Here is a 14,913-nt window from a genome sequence, read left to right as displayed (position 1 = left end):
CTAGATGCTGAGAGTCCAATAGTGAACAAGATGGTCGTTATCTCTGCTCTCATGAGCCTTGAAGTCCACTGGGGCAGAGAGACAAACCGGCACTCAGAAGACAATGTGAGGGCTCCGATGCCGGGACACCCCTCCACACAGCCCAGGCTCATGGGTACCGTGCAGAACACGGACAGTTGTCCTGAGAAAGAACTGAGTCAGGCTTCACATCAAAGACTCCCAGAAAGACAGAGAATATGATAAATAAATGACACAGAATGAGTGGGCCCGAGTCCTGACTGAGACCTGGCACTCACCAGAGAGTGGCTCTGTCTTTTCTCCAGAGCTTGTTGACTGCAAATGAGATTTGCCAGCAAACTATTCATTAAAACAATCCCATTTCAATGGGATAACCCGAGGGCTGGCCTTGGCATGTCATATGAAGATTTTACCTGTAGTGATGTCCAGAGCAGTGGTGCTCACAGGGACATTTGTCAGAGTCTGGGGACATTTTTGATGGTCATGATGAAGGGAGAGGAGGAGGAATATTACTGGTATCTAGTGGGTAAAGGCCAAAAATGCCACTAAATGTCCTACAGTGCACAGGACAGCCTTCACACCAGAGAGTCACCCGGCCCCAAAAGTCAGTGGGTCAGAGACTGGAGAAGCTTGATCCTGAGAGACTGTTTGAAGAAGCCAGAACCGAAGCAAAACTGAAACTAGGAAGTTGGCGTTCAGGCTGCCCATCACTGCCGACCCAGTCAGCAGAGACACGGACTGAATCCTTATGGGCACTTTATTCAGATGCCAGGGATCTGAGAAGACATCGGGCTGTGTGCCCTAAAATCCATCTTAGCATCTCATCTCAGGCTGACCTTTTTACAAGGAGAAGAAAGGATAAATGAAGCATTTGGAAAAAAGGTTAATAGGATAAGAGTTGCAGTCCAGAGGCAATTTTCCTGGCACTTTTTTATCTGCTGGTCAACAATTTTTTATCTGCGTCACAGATGTTCCCTCCCTGGAACATAACCGCTCAGCAGTCATGTAGGTCGTGCATTCCAGGTCTTGGAGCAACAGCTTTCCACGTGCCTTCATCCCATAAACCTATCAACTATGACTAAACCGAAAAGCTCTAACTCAAGTTTACTGTCATTCCGCTGGTTTTCCATCACATTATTTTTATAAGATTAGTTTAATTGAAGAAATACAAATTCAAACAACGTTAAAGCAGAGAAGATTATTTAAAAATCATTTTTCTAATGAAGAAGCAGTCCTTCCACATATGAGAAACCATCCTGCAATCTGATGTGACTGAAAGTAGAAGATACCTTAGCGGTGGTGTTGCAATTCACCTAAAACCGTTTTGACAGCAGGTGACAACAGTTGCACATTTTTCAGCTGGGGCTACATTAGTGTTTTTTGGTTTTGTTTTTTTGAAGAAAACATTTCCCTGTCCTTTAGCGTTACCACAGGTCCCCAGTTACCTTATCAGGGGAAAACAAAGGCCTACAAGACATGAAAGTTTGTTCAACATAGGTTCCAGTCCCCTTTTCTCCGGCTGGCTTTCTGGGGATCCTGTCTTTAAGCCTTTCTTTTTGGGGGGCAGCAGGTAAGATTTTATTTATTTATTTTTAGAGTGAGGGGAAGGAAGAGAGAAAGAAAGGGAGAAAAACATTATCCGGGTGCTTCTCACACGTCCCTGACCGGGGACCTGGCCCACAACCCTGGCATGAGCCCTGACCAGGAATCAAACCAGCAAGCAACCTTCCAGTTAGTGGGGCAACACCCAACCCACTGAGCCACACCAGTCAGGGAACTTCTTCCAAGTCTTGAGTAGCACAGTATCTCCAGGCTCAAGAAAATGTAGCAAACCTGTGGGGGAGAGATCTCCCATACAGCAAGGTCTTAAAGACAGCTAAGGTCTGACTTAGACATTGTACGTAGTTCTTTACCTTCACTTCTCAGTCTCCACACATATCGCCCACTTCAATCATAGCCTGAAAAGGTCGCCTACACACAATTTCAAAAGGACTCAATTGAACCCCACTTTGAGGAGCCCCCCTCATCCTGAGCAGGGCAATAGGTAAAACTTGATCCCCATGGAGATGAGTTTCTTGACACAGCCTGGCTACATTTTTCTTCAAGGTGTGATTCCCCTTCTCTACCTTCCCGGAAATCTGATGTCTCCCTGCTGTGTGGAGTCTTTACTTAATCCCTAAAAATTTACTGACCTTCTGTGTAATTTCTGAAATGAGAGCAGGTCCATTATTGCTCTGGATGCTGCCGGGTAAACCAAAACAAGGAATTATTTCTTTTTTAAAAAGTATATTTTATTGATTATGCTATTATAGTTGTCCCATTTCCCTTATTCCCCTCTGCCCTGCACACCCCCTCCCACCCACATTCCCCCCCCTTTGGTTCATGTCCATGGGTCATGTATATAAGTCCTTTGGCTTCTACATTTCCTATACTATTCTTACCTTCCCCCTGTCTATTTTCTACCTATCATCTATGCTACTTATTCTCTGTACTTTTTTCCCCCTCTCTTCCCCTCCCCTATTGATAACCCTCCATGTGATCTTCATTTCTGTGGTTCTGTTCCTGTTCTAGCTGTTTGCTTAGTTTGTTTTTGTTTTGTTTTAAGTGTGGTTGTTAATAACTGTGAGTTTGCTGTCATTTTACCATTCATATGTTTTATCTTTTTTTTCTTAGATAAGTCCCTTTAGCATTTCATATAACAAGGGCTTGGTGATGATGAACTCCTTGAATTTGACCTTACCTGAGAAGCACTTTATCTGCCCTTCCATTCTAAATGAAAGCTTTGCTGGATAGAGCAATCTTGGATGGAGGTCCTTGCCTTTCATGACTTGGAATACTTTTTTCCAGCCCCTTCATGCCTATAAGGTCTCAGGAATTACTTCTTTCAGTAGGGCTTTCATTACCTCCGAGGTTTTCTCAGTCCCAGCAGGGTAGGCCTCTACCCATCCTGAAAAGGTATCTACAAAAACTAACAAATAGTTTCCACCCTCGGACCTTCGGCATCTGGGTCAAGTCTCTGCCTGTCCTCATTCAGACACTGCCCTTGGTGTTGCTTCCCTTCTTTTTTTTCTAATGGGGATCTGTCTTGGGATTGTTTTTCTGGTACACGGGGCTTTATAAATTCCGGGACCTGTGAGCCATGGTTAATATAGGTGGTTCAAAACCCTAGCTTCCAACTTTTTCTTAGTCTGCAGTCAAATATTCAGGGTTGAATTGGGACAAGTCTAGGGTAGTTACGAAAAGCATTTAAATGTTCCTTTAGCCATGGACATGGACAACGGGGTGGTGAGTGCTAGGGCAGGGACGGATAAGGGGAGTAAATGGTGATGGAAAAAATACAATAAAGATTAAATTAAAAAAGTAAATGTTCCTTAGCAGTCTCTTTCACTGTTCAATCGGCCAGATTGTTTCCTTTGGCCACTTCAGGGTCCTCTTTCTGATGCCTGGGGCAGTGCTTAACTGCCACCTGTGAAGGTACCTAAACAGCCTCTAATAATTGTAATTTCGGTTGCATGCTTACTTTCCTTTTTACTGGAGATTAATAGTCCTCTTTCTTTCCAGATGCACATTCACTCTCTTTTCAGCACAGTCATGCATTAGCTCGGTCGAGTCAGACTCCGGGAGAAGGGAGACAGGATGTAACTTACAGTTATGAGTTGCTTGGTACCTGCTCGTTCTTCCAGGAGTGAGCCACAACTTTCCTTTTCGCTCTAGCAAGCTCAGCGCTTGGTGGGGTGCACAAGTGGTGATCGGCTGTCCCAAGGAAAACTTTCCAGCTTCCTGTAAGAGCTTGCAGGTGGCTGCCCCAGCTCTCAAGCAGGCGCTATAGTTTCTTTGGCACGTCCAGTAAGACTCCTTTTACCAGGTACGAGCAGAAACTCAAGAAACCTCACTGCTTATTGGCAAATCTGGGCCTTCTGTGCTGATACTTTATGGCCACAAAATGCCAAAGGGTTCCAGGTAGCTATATTATTAGTTAAATTATGTGTCTACATATTGTAACAGGATTTCTCTTTCTAGTTTTAGATCTTTTAAGTTCTCTAGCTCAGGGTTTCCCCAGAATTACTGGAGAGTTCTTGAACTCTGTGGTGAGACTGTCCAGCAGTACGGAGTCTGGACCCGAGATGCTGAGTCTCACCATCCGGTGCAAACAGCGGTCGAGAGTGTTGGTCAACCAGAATGCACACACAAAAAGGCACCTTTTAAGTTTAACACTGAACACCAGAGGATGTCCAGAGGATACCGTTCTGTACAATGTTATTTATGGCCCTTAAAGCTTGTATTGTATGGGGAGCAGCAGGGCCAAATGAGTCCATATTCCTGAAATTTCTGAATTATTGGGTATATCCCTTCTAGGGTCTCCTTTTGCAAGAGATGCTGCTTCTTACTGGGAGTCCTCGCCCCTGGTTTGAGGCCAGTTCTAACAGGGGAGGCTCGTTTAGCCCTCCCTGTCTTTCTAGCAGCCCCCACAATGGTGCTTGCCTGATCCTCACGTTCCTCTGGCCAGGGTTGCTTTTCTCCTTCTTCTCACAGTTTTATGTGGAACTGCCAGGCATGCTCCGGAGGGAACTGTAGGTGGAGCTATTTTTCTTCTGCAGAGAAAGTAATTTGAGCATGGAGTTTTGACAAGAAATTCCTTCCCAAAAGATGAAAATCATATCTCCCACAGCACATTCTAATGGCTTCAAGAAAAACTGGCTCTCAGGGCTTCGAGAAATCCCAGTTCCAGTTTGGTTGGTGGTCTATTGACCACAGAATACGTTGGTCTGGTACCAGTCAAAAGGGTCTAAACTTCGTCCCCCCCACTGTTACTTTTAGCTGAGTTCTCCGACTCCGAGTGCCCTTTTCCCTCACTGGGGGCGCTCCTAGTTCCGGTGCCCTCTCCCCTTGCAATGGGACTGTTCTGCCCCAGGAAGGGCTTGTCCTCCACCAATTGTGGTTTCTTGGTGGATTCAGGACGGAGACCAGTTCAGCCTCACCTCCTTGGGCTCCCTCAGCCAAGTAAGGGGGAGGACCCCTCAGGGCCAGAGGGGCCGTGGGAGCCCTGACCGTGCTCACAGAAGCCGTCCTGATCTTCCTGGTCCCTCTCTTCTGAGCTTTTGCCATCTGCCACAGCAAATTCGCTCTTCTCCAGACCATTACTCTACTTCCTTTCAATTCTGCATCTTTATTATGTTAAGTTATAAAAGCCTGTCCATAAGGTGTTTTGTCCCATTTCCCTAATCTCTGACTAAACAATCCTAATTGTAGTACAGTAGTTTAAAGACCCACTCAGCAGCCAGTATTCTCCTGAGTTCGGGTTATACATAAGCCAAGTACTATTACAATTAAAAATTTTTTTTTCTTAGATTCATAAGCAAGGTCAACCCATCAGCCAGAATTTACCCCAAAGGCTGTTTCCCAGAACACAGGCTCCCCAACCCCATTCTACCAGACAGAGCTCTGTGATATCACACAAACCAGATGGTGCCTTAATCCCTGATGACCATTCTAAGTTATAACCCAGGAGTGTAATCCTGAATCAGAAAGGGCAGCGATTCAGTCAAAAGTGACGGTGACGGGGAGTCCCAAGAATCGGAGATGAGTCCCCAAGTGAATCACATGACAGCTGCTAGAGAGTCTCCAAATCCAGACGCCGTGGCACCCCCATCTAGGCAGCCAATGGGACTCTTGCCAAATACCCAGATTTACTGAAGAGTCCCACGGGTGTCCCACCAGAGTCTCCAGAACAAGAAACCAGAAAGTTGGCGGTCGCGTTGCCTGTCACTACCAGAACTAATAAGTAGAGACGAGGATTGAATCTTTATGGGCACTTTATTCAGATGACAGTGATCTGAGAAGATGGTGGGTTATGTACCCTAAAATCTGTCTTAACACCTCACCTCAAGTCAACATCTCTATAAGGAGAAGGAAGGGTAGGTGAGGGGTTTGGAAAAAAAGGTCAGGAGGGTAAGAATTGCAGTCCAGAGGCAATTTTCTTGGTACTTCTTTATCTGTTTGTCAGTCGACAATTCTTTTTTTAATAAAGATTTTATGTATTTACTTTTAGAGAGAGGGGAAGGGTGAGAGAAAAAGAGGGAGGAAAACATCAGTGTGCGGGAAGAACACTGATTGGTTGCCTCTCATGTGCCCTCAACTGGGGACCTGGCCTTCAACCCAACCATGTGCCCTGACCAGGAATTGAACCAGTGACCTTTCGGTTTGTGAGACAATGCCCAACCCACCGAGCCACACCAGCCAGAGAGTTCAATTATTTATCTGTCACAAACATTCCCTCCCTGGAACCCAATGGCCCAGGTACCATCTGGGTCACTTGCAGACCCGCTGGGGCACAGAGGTTGAATTGCTTGTCTTCCTCCTGGAATCAGGTAGGCTATGCCTTCCAGTTCCTGGAATAACAGCTTTCCCCATGTGTTACTCACTCAAGCCTGTCAACTACGACTAAAGCTGAAGTCTTTATCTCTTGAGTTCCCCTTTCAAAACTATTTAATCTTCCTAAAGCCGGCAGGACTATGGACGGTTGCAGTTTTTTTTCCACAGAAGAGCTGGAATCCTCACCCAGCCTGTTTCCTCATCTGAGAAATGAGACTGTGGGGCCAGAAAGCCCCTTCTAGCTTAAAACAAAGCATACAAATTAATACATGTATAGGATTAGGATACAACTAATCAATACAGGGGCTATAAAATCGGGGGTGGGAAGTCAGTCCAGGCGCCAGCCTGTCTGCACTCCCTCACCTTCCCCGTGTGGGCAGTCCTCTGTGGGGAAGGCACGCGAAGAGGAATTAGATACAGTTTGGGGCCCTGAGTTACCCCCAATGCAGGAGAGAAGGAAAACTCTAAGACTAGACCAGAACTAACGGCAGGGTGACCAAGATCAAGAACATATGTGTCAGGCCCGAGGAGAGGCGCCCAGCATCCTTTCCTCGCGCACCCTCGCTTCCCATTACTTAGGCCTGTTTCTCTCAGACAAGGCAACTGAGGCTCAGGAAGGTTAAACCATCTGTCCGTAGTCAGAGAGCGATGATTATGGGAATCCAGTTAAGACCCTGGGCTTGTTTGCTCCCCCACTTGAGCCTTTAAAACCCTCCTGTAGCCCTCCTGTTCTCCTCCCTCACCGGGAAGCTGACCCTCTCCGTGCAGGCTCTAACGCAAGGTACAGCCCGCTGCAGTGGCCTTCCAGCGATGGTTCAGGCTACTTCGCAATTGGGTTTTGATCTGAAGAAGCATGGCTTGAAATATATGGAGTTTAGCTCGGAAATATGTTTGTTGTGGGTTTCTTTATTGTAACAAAATTTCTTTTTTTTTGAGGCTGGAGTTGAAGCGTTTTGTTATGGGTTGAGATAGATGCTCTTACATCACGGCACTCTTTATTCTGGAAGCTGCACAGCTCTGTGCTGTAATCAAGACAGCTATGACAGCTACACAAAGTGACGGTGTGGGATTTGTCTGGCCCCTTACGCTGGATGCCAGTGAAGAGGCCTGTGCAGGTCCTTGGTGAGCGTAGGGTCTCTGGTTCCTCTGGTTGTGCTTCCTTTGGCATAAGGCTGTTATGTTACGTTTTACTTTAGCACCGTGTTGTGGACGCCCATGAACTTGCATTTGCCAAGGCACGATCTCCTGAGACACAAAGTCATGAAGTACAAGGGCATAGTCTAACTCCAAGAAGCCCTCCTTTCTTTGCACTTGCTTGACAGTTTGAATTTTTACCACTTTATACCACACGTTTTCAGTAGAACTCTGCCATACCATTTAACCACAGGCAACCCTGGCTAAGGCTCAACCTGACTTCATTTCCGGAGATCCATTTCCAAAACGGTCTGGAACATTTCAGGCTTCTAGTGGTTCCTTCACGGACTGGACTTTTTGATCAAATGTGTTATCTTCTTCCTCTGGGCTCTTTCCAATTTCTCCTTCAAATGTGAAGGTGGATTCTGGTGCAGAAGTTCGTCACATGGGCGGGTAAAGTACTTGGGCTGCACAGTTCACTGCCCCTTGTCTTTGGACAATTCCTTCCACAGAAAACTTAAGGCAATATGTCTGTCCTCCTCCTGGAATATCCTCTATGCTGGCTTGTTGGACCGCCTGACCAGAAACATCTTGTGGGGGCCCCTGCTGAGAGGTAATGGGGCTCTCCACCCCCGGGGCCACCCCATGGGCTGGGCAGGGGGTCGGTGGGATTTCCACTCTTGGTGAGTGGTGGCTGGGAGAGCCTGGGTCCGCTCAAGCTTAATTGGACGGTACAAGTACCTATTGTAACAAAATTCCTGCAGCAGATACAGCAAAGTTCCTTGCTAACAATGAAGTGTTCCTAAGATCTGATTGTGGGAATAGAGCAGACGGACCTTTTAGGGGCAGGTAGGGATTATCCCACCCTGTAGAAGTCCCAGAGGCCCACAGTGAGCTATGAGAATCACTTCTGCTGGTACTTGTAACACTCGAAACACATCTGTGGATCTGCTCCACAGAGTCGTGGAGCACGGGACTCGGTTAACAGTGTGCTGGGCGCCCCGGGGCACATGAAAGAATCCAGCCAGGACAACAGAATGTCAGAAGACAAATAGTGAAGAAGGTAATGGTTCTCGGCCGGGGCAATTTTGTCCCCCATATCCCTCCCCGGGGGTTCACTTAGCCTTGTCTGGAGGCATTTTCGATCCTCACAACTAGAGGGGCACTGCTGACCTCTAGTGGGTAGAGGCCAGTAATACCGCTGGACAGCCTACATGCGCAGGTTAGTCCCTCACAACGAAGGATTACCCAGCTCCAAGTGCCAGCAGTGCTTTGGTGGAGAAGCCCTGGCATAAAGCAGTTTTGTGCAGCTGGGTGATGCTGACTCTGAGAGCTATGGGAGGTGACAAAAGAGCTGACAGCCAGAGTGACCAGGGGAGGTCTCACGGAGGAGAAAGAATGGGTGGGGTCTTCAAAGGGGTTAAGATTTAGGAAGGAAGGGGCCTGGAGGGGACATTCCAAGCAGGGGTCGCAGCAAGAGCGAAAGTGCTGAGTGGGGTGAGCGGGCCAGGATGGTCTGGGACAGAGGACAGGCCACCCTCGGTGGGGCATTGTGTCCACTCCTCAGGCTGCGGGTTGGGTCAGGCAAGCGTCTTGTGGTATCTCCATGTGACATGCGAGGAGACCAAAGCACACAAAGTTTTAGGTGGTCTCTGAGCCGGGGTTAGGAGCCGGCCCTCCTCCTGCCCGGGCCCTGGGCTTTCCCCCCTGGACTCCGCTCCGGACCCACCTTGTCCTGCCATCTGCCCCCAGGAGGGACCAAATGGAAACATCGGGGCATCGCCCAAACGAAAGCCCCCTTCTGCTCTGAATCCCGCTGGCCCACTCTGCCTCTTGACTAGAGAAGACACCCTCCAGAAACCTAGACACACACACACACATACTTCTCAAGCAGGAAGTAGACAGAGAAGTCGGCAGCAAAAGGAATCGCGTTCCCGAGGGCACAAGCACACAGCTGACTCGGACATCAGTTAACAGACGAGCTGGGCAAGAGAAGTTGCCGGTCAACACAACAGCCTGTGCAGGCTGGGGCACCGTCGCCACGAGCAAGGAAGCCACAAGCACAGGAGAGCAGGACAAGGAGGAGAGTTCCCCTCCCAGACACTCTGAGGAGCCAGGTGGAGGTGCCAGGGGGGCAGAGGCTGGTGTGCACCTGAGGAGGGAGCGTCAGGCCCTGGGAAGAATCCAGGAGCAGGGTCAGAAGGGGGTGGAAAGGAGAGCGAAGGGCAGGAGAAAGAGTGAGGTGGGGTTTAGGCCGGAGGAGATGACAATGCAGGGCCTGGGATTCGGGGGAAGGTATCGAGTGGGGGGCCAGGTGTTGCCCACGGGGTCAGCGGAGGAAAGAACTCGTCTGCCTATGCCCCAGACACTGGGGAGGGGTGAGGTCAGGTGGGAAAGAACAGCCAGGGAGCCGAGGGATCAGAGGTCCTGCAGGAGAAGGAGCCCAAGCCTGGGTCTCACTCCCACCCCTGCCAGCCGCCATGTGCAAGCAATGGCGGCAATGGAGAAAGTAGGAGGTGCCATCCTAAGACTCTCCTCCCTCGCCCCTTCTGTCCCAGCCCCGGCCTCCAGGGCTTTTGCCTGTCCAGTGAGGATGAGGCTGGGGTCTTGCAGACCTGGTGCAGGGGAGTGAGCGCAACGAAGACTTAGGCGGGGTCATGGAAAGATCTGGGCCAATGCATTTACTCCAGTGGCATCTCCTTGCACCATGGTGACAGCATCCTCAACCCTGAGATGCCCATCCTTTCATCCCCGGGGGCAGATGTGACACACGAGGGTAGCCCACCCACCCTCCCCCACTTTTATTTCCCACCTGGTCTAGCCTCATGAGAAAAGTGTAAGCAACATGCAAACCTCACTCTTCTCTTGACTGCAAGGCCCTGGAATTATCACAACCACAGCAAATCCCAGCCTTCACCCCAAGCCACTCTGGCCTCTTGCCCAGGACTTGAAAGCAGAGGGCACAGGGCCCTGGTGCTGCCAGTGCAGGCCAGGCCACCAGGGCAGACCCCCATGCTGGTCGCTGCATTGCCTGGCCCGGGGACTTTACAGTCCCCAGGATGCCAGGAGGGTTTTCGAGCGTGACCAGAGCCCACCCTCCCTCCCTGCCCGCCTAGGACCCTGCCTTCTCCTGCCTAAGGTCAGAGTGGACACGCAGGGCAGAGGGTGGGAAGGAGAAGCAAACCGGGGCCCCCACTTTGCGGAGAAAGCCTGGAGGTTGTGGGGGGGCAGTCCCAGGAGACGCAGTCCCCGTGCACCTCACTCCCCCAGCCTCTCTCTGCACTTGCCCAATCCACCCAGGGGCACTTCTGGAAGCATCCCCTCCCCACCCTGCTCTCAGGCCTGGAGACCCGGTTGGTTCCCACATCCCCCTTCCTCACCCACTCACTCCTCTCCGACACACCTGAAGGGGACTCGGGAGAGGAATTAACTATCAGTTCTCCCGTTTGCAACTTCTCTCCCCAAGTACTAGAACTCAGACCCTAGCTCAGTCCTCAGGGCGGGTGTGAGGGCTGCCCAGGGTTTCCTGCTGGAGACTTGAGCCTCTTGGCTGGTCCCCAGGGCCCTGTGCAGGCCTCCAGCCCCACCTGGTTACCTGCAGGCTGGAGCTGTATCCATAGCACAGCTTTCCTCTCCCTTAGGTGCAGCTGCTGCTTGGCCGGGAGTCACTGGGGACGGCTGAGGCCCCAAAGTACCAGAAAGAGCAAAGTGGTGGGTGAGAGGGGGAAACAGCCTCTTCGCTTCCTCCACAGGGCAAAGGTGCACCTGATGACCCCACCTGTGGGAAAACTGGCCGAGAAAGGTTATCTTTAAATGACTTTTAAAAACTGAGATAGAATTCACATTCACAAAATCCACCATTTTCAGGGGTGCGTTGCAATGAATTTTAGTATAATCGCAAGGCTAGACAACCATCACCGTTAACTCCAAAACACTGCCGCCACCCTGAAAAGAAACCCCCACATGCATTAGCAGTGACCTCCCAATCTCCCTCCCTCCGGCCCCTGGCAACCGCTAATCCACTTTCTGTCTCTACAGAAGTGCCTATGCTGGGCTTTTCATATGAACTGGATCATACAATAAGTGGCCTTTTGTGTCTGGATTTTAATTTACTTTAAAGTTTTTACTTACATACAGGAAAATGCAATTTGATATACGGTTCCAAGTTTCGACAGCATATAGTCAGGTAACCACCAACACAATCAAGAACTCAGTTCCCATCACCTCGCGCCGCCCATGTGAAGTCAGTTGCTCCCCACCACACGCCCCCGGGCAGCCCTGACCTGCTTTCTCTTCCTGTAATTTTGCCTCTTCCAGAATGTTTTACATGTGGTATCAAGTGGTATGTAGACTTTCAAGTCTGCGTTCTTTCACTTAGAATGGTGCCTCGAAGAGTCATTCTTATTGTTGCCTTTATCAGTAGTCCCCTTTTCATTGCTGAGTTGTATTCCACTGCATGGTTGCGTCACAGATTCCTTATCCACCCAGCAGCTGGAAGGTATTTGGGGTGTTTCCAGTTTGGAGCATTTATGAATAAAGCCTCTATAGACAATCACATGCAAGCTTTTGTGTAAATGTGAGCTTGCATTAACTCTTGAGTAAATAGGAGAGGAATTGATGGGACATCTAGTAAGCGTGTGTTTAATTTTATAAGAAAATGCCAATCTGTTTCCCAAAGTATCTGTACCATTTTGCATCCTTCATTCTAGTTGCTCGGCATTTGGTATGGGCTGTCTATTTGCCCTTCTAATAAGTACTATAAAAACAATTTTAAAAGTTGTTTAAAAATCACACATCTGGTGAGTAGCAGAACTAATATTTAGTTGTAATCTGTCTGTCTCCAAAATCCATTTATCTGTCGTTCTGCACATACCGCTCCTTAAACAATTCATTTACTCCAGTGGCCCAGACCTGAGGCTCGGCATCTCGCCTTCCTCCCCAACAGCATGAGTCACAGCACCTGCTCCAGGTTCTCCACCAACTATTGGACTCTGGGCTCCATGCAGTCACCCAGCCACCGGGCCTGGCCAGCCAGCAGCGTGGTCAGCGTCTATGCAGGCTCGAGCTCCCGGATCTCCGTGTCCCACGCCACCAGTATCTAGGGCAGTTGGTGGTTCAGGGGCCTGGCTGTGAGGATGGCTGGGGGTCTGGTAGGCACAGGAGAAATCCAGGAGAGAAGGAAGCTACATAATGCCTGAGTGAGCATCTAGCCTCTCATCCAGAGAAGCTCGGGGGCTTGGAGGTTGATAATCGGCAATAGGAGAGCAAAATGCAGGAGCACCTGGAGAAGAAGGGACCCCAGGCCAGAGACTGGGGGCATTGTCTCAAGGCAATCTAGGACCCGAGGTCTCAGATCTTTACAAGTTCTGTGGACAGTGCCTGCTTTGGTCTGCAGACTGGTAATAATGCCCGCCTTGCTGCAGGTGACCTCAGAGTCAAGTATGAGACGGAGCTGGCCTTGTACCGGTCTGTGAGGAGTGACATCGATGGGCTCCCAAAGACATCAATATCACTCAACTGCAGCTGGAGACAGAGATCAAGACTGTCAAGGAGGAGCTGGTCTTCATGAAGAAAAACCAGGAGGAGGAAGTAAATGGTCTACAAAACCAGATGGCCAACTCTGGGTTGACCGTGGAGTTGGGTGCCCCCAAGTCTTAGGACCTCAGCAAGATCATGTGGACATCCAGGGCCAGGATGACAAGCTGGCTCAGGACATGCCAGGCCAATGGAACAGCTTAATGGGATCCTTCTGTACCCAGAGCCAGACCCAGGCAGAAGGGCAGCACCAGCCCCAAGAGTGTGAGACCCTACTGAACATCAAGGTCAAGTTGGTGGCTGAGATTGCCAACCTCCTCCTCCTGCTGGAAGAAGGGGATGACTTTCATTGTGTCGATGCCCTAGGCAACAGCAACTCCATGCAATTCGTCCAAAAGACCACCACCCCCAGAAGTGGGGACAGCAAACTGGTGTCTGGGGTCAATGACACCTAAGTTCTGAGGCACGAAGGCAGCAGAATGGGACACCCCTTGGGGGGCAGGAGGCCAATAAAAAGTTCAGAGATCATCAAGCATTAAAAACAAAATGAAGCAACAAAAAACAACTCGTTTGCTCCATCTTGACTCGTGACAGGGTGACGCCTCATTGGTAAACACACTCTACCAGTAAGCACAGTCTAGGTTACATCACCGTAACCAGCTCCCGGTGACTTTAAGTACCAAAGATTCATTCTCATTTATTCATTCTCAAGATCCATTCTCATTTATCCACTGTGTGTCAGATGGGGCCCCCACTGCATGTTCTCCTCGCCCCAAACCCAGGCCGATGGAGCAGCCACTAGGTGGAGCATGGCCACTCGCTGCGACAGCGCGGAAGAGGGCTCAGAACGGCCACAGCACAGTTACATGCTCCAGCCCGGAAGGGGTACTAGCACTTCCGCTTCCATCTCACTGGCCACACCCAGGCACCAGCCCCCAAGCAGCGTAATCTTAAGTGGACCAGAAGAGAGAGGAGGAACGATTTGGAGAACAACTTTAATACCTGCCGTATGTGTTACAGATAATTGTTGATTCTTTAGAAGGTACAGGGCATCATGAAGTGAAAAGGGGTTCATATATAGTATTGCATTCTTCTCCTTTTTTTAAATGTTATTTATTTTTAGGCAGAGGGGGAAGGAAAGGAGAAAGAGAGGGAGAGATACATCAATGTGTAGTTGCCTCTCATGCGCCCTCCACTGGGGTGCTGGCCTGCAACCCAGGCATGTGCCCTGACTGAAAATCAAACCAGCGACCCTTTGGTTCGCAGGCTGCACTCAATCCACTGAGCTACACCAGCCAGGGTTGCATTATTCTTTTTTTTTAAATATTTTGTCTATTTGTTTTTAGAGAGAGGGGAAGGGAAGGAGAAAGAGAAACATAAACATAAACATGTGATTGCCTCTTGCGTGCCCCCTACTAGGGACCTGGCCTGCAACCCAGGCGTGTGCCCTGAATAGGAATCAAACTGGCAATTCTTTGGTTCATAGTCCGGCACTCAGTCCACTGAGCCACGCCAGCCAGGGCACATTGATTAAAGATTAGTCCAACCCAGGATTTTCAACACCCTCTTGCCAGCCGCCACAGAAGGCCTTGGCTGGGTGCAGAGGCCCTGAAACTGCGTACACAGGCCCTCCAGCTGCCCTATTTCCTGGACTCAGGAAGAGCCTACACTGCTTATGCATGTAATTTGCATTAAGGTCTCAAAATGAACCGAAAATCCAAGCCCCTGCCCCTACTTCATTCCTAGCATTCATACTGACAGCCCAGCCCTGCCCTCGTTCCTTCTGATGTGTGCCTGTGGCCCTTCATTCTGGGAGTGGGTGCCAGGTAGCCCCCTGAGCCTCAGGGTCATCAA

At 49.6% G+C, this 14,913-nt stretch overlaps 2 pseudogenes; one reads left to right on the top strand and one right to left on the bottom strand.

The window, feature by feature from the left end:
• LOC119065623 (latexin-like) lies at window positions 1–12,449 on the bottom strand (annotated as a pseudogene).
• A 21-nt stretch (window positions 12,450–12,470) lies between these two features.
• LOC119065624 (keratin, type I cytoskeletal 18-like) lies at window positions 12,471–13,514 on the top strand (annotated as a pseudogene).
• The last annotated feature ends 1,399 nt before the right edge of the window (window positions 13,515–14,913 follow it).

This window comes from Artibeus jamaicensis, unplaced genomic scaffold (genome assembly GCF_021234435.1).
Source record: "Artibeus jamaicensis isolate MK-2021 breed Jamaican fruit bat unplaced genomic scaffold, CSHL_Jam_final scaffold_3307, whole genome shotgun sequence".
In the NCBI taxonomy this organism is placed as follows: Eukaryota; Metazoa; Chordata; class Mammalia; order Chiroptera; family Phyllostomidae; genus Artibeus; species Artibeus jamaicensis.
The sequence above is the reverse complement of the archived record's forward strand: the minus strand, read 5'-3'. Positions and strand labels throughout refer to the sequence as shown.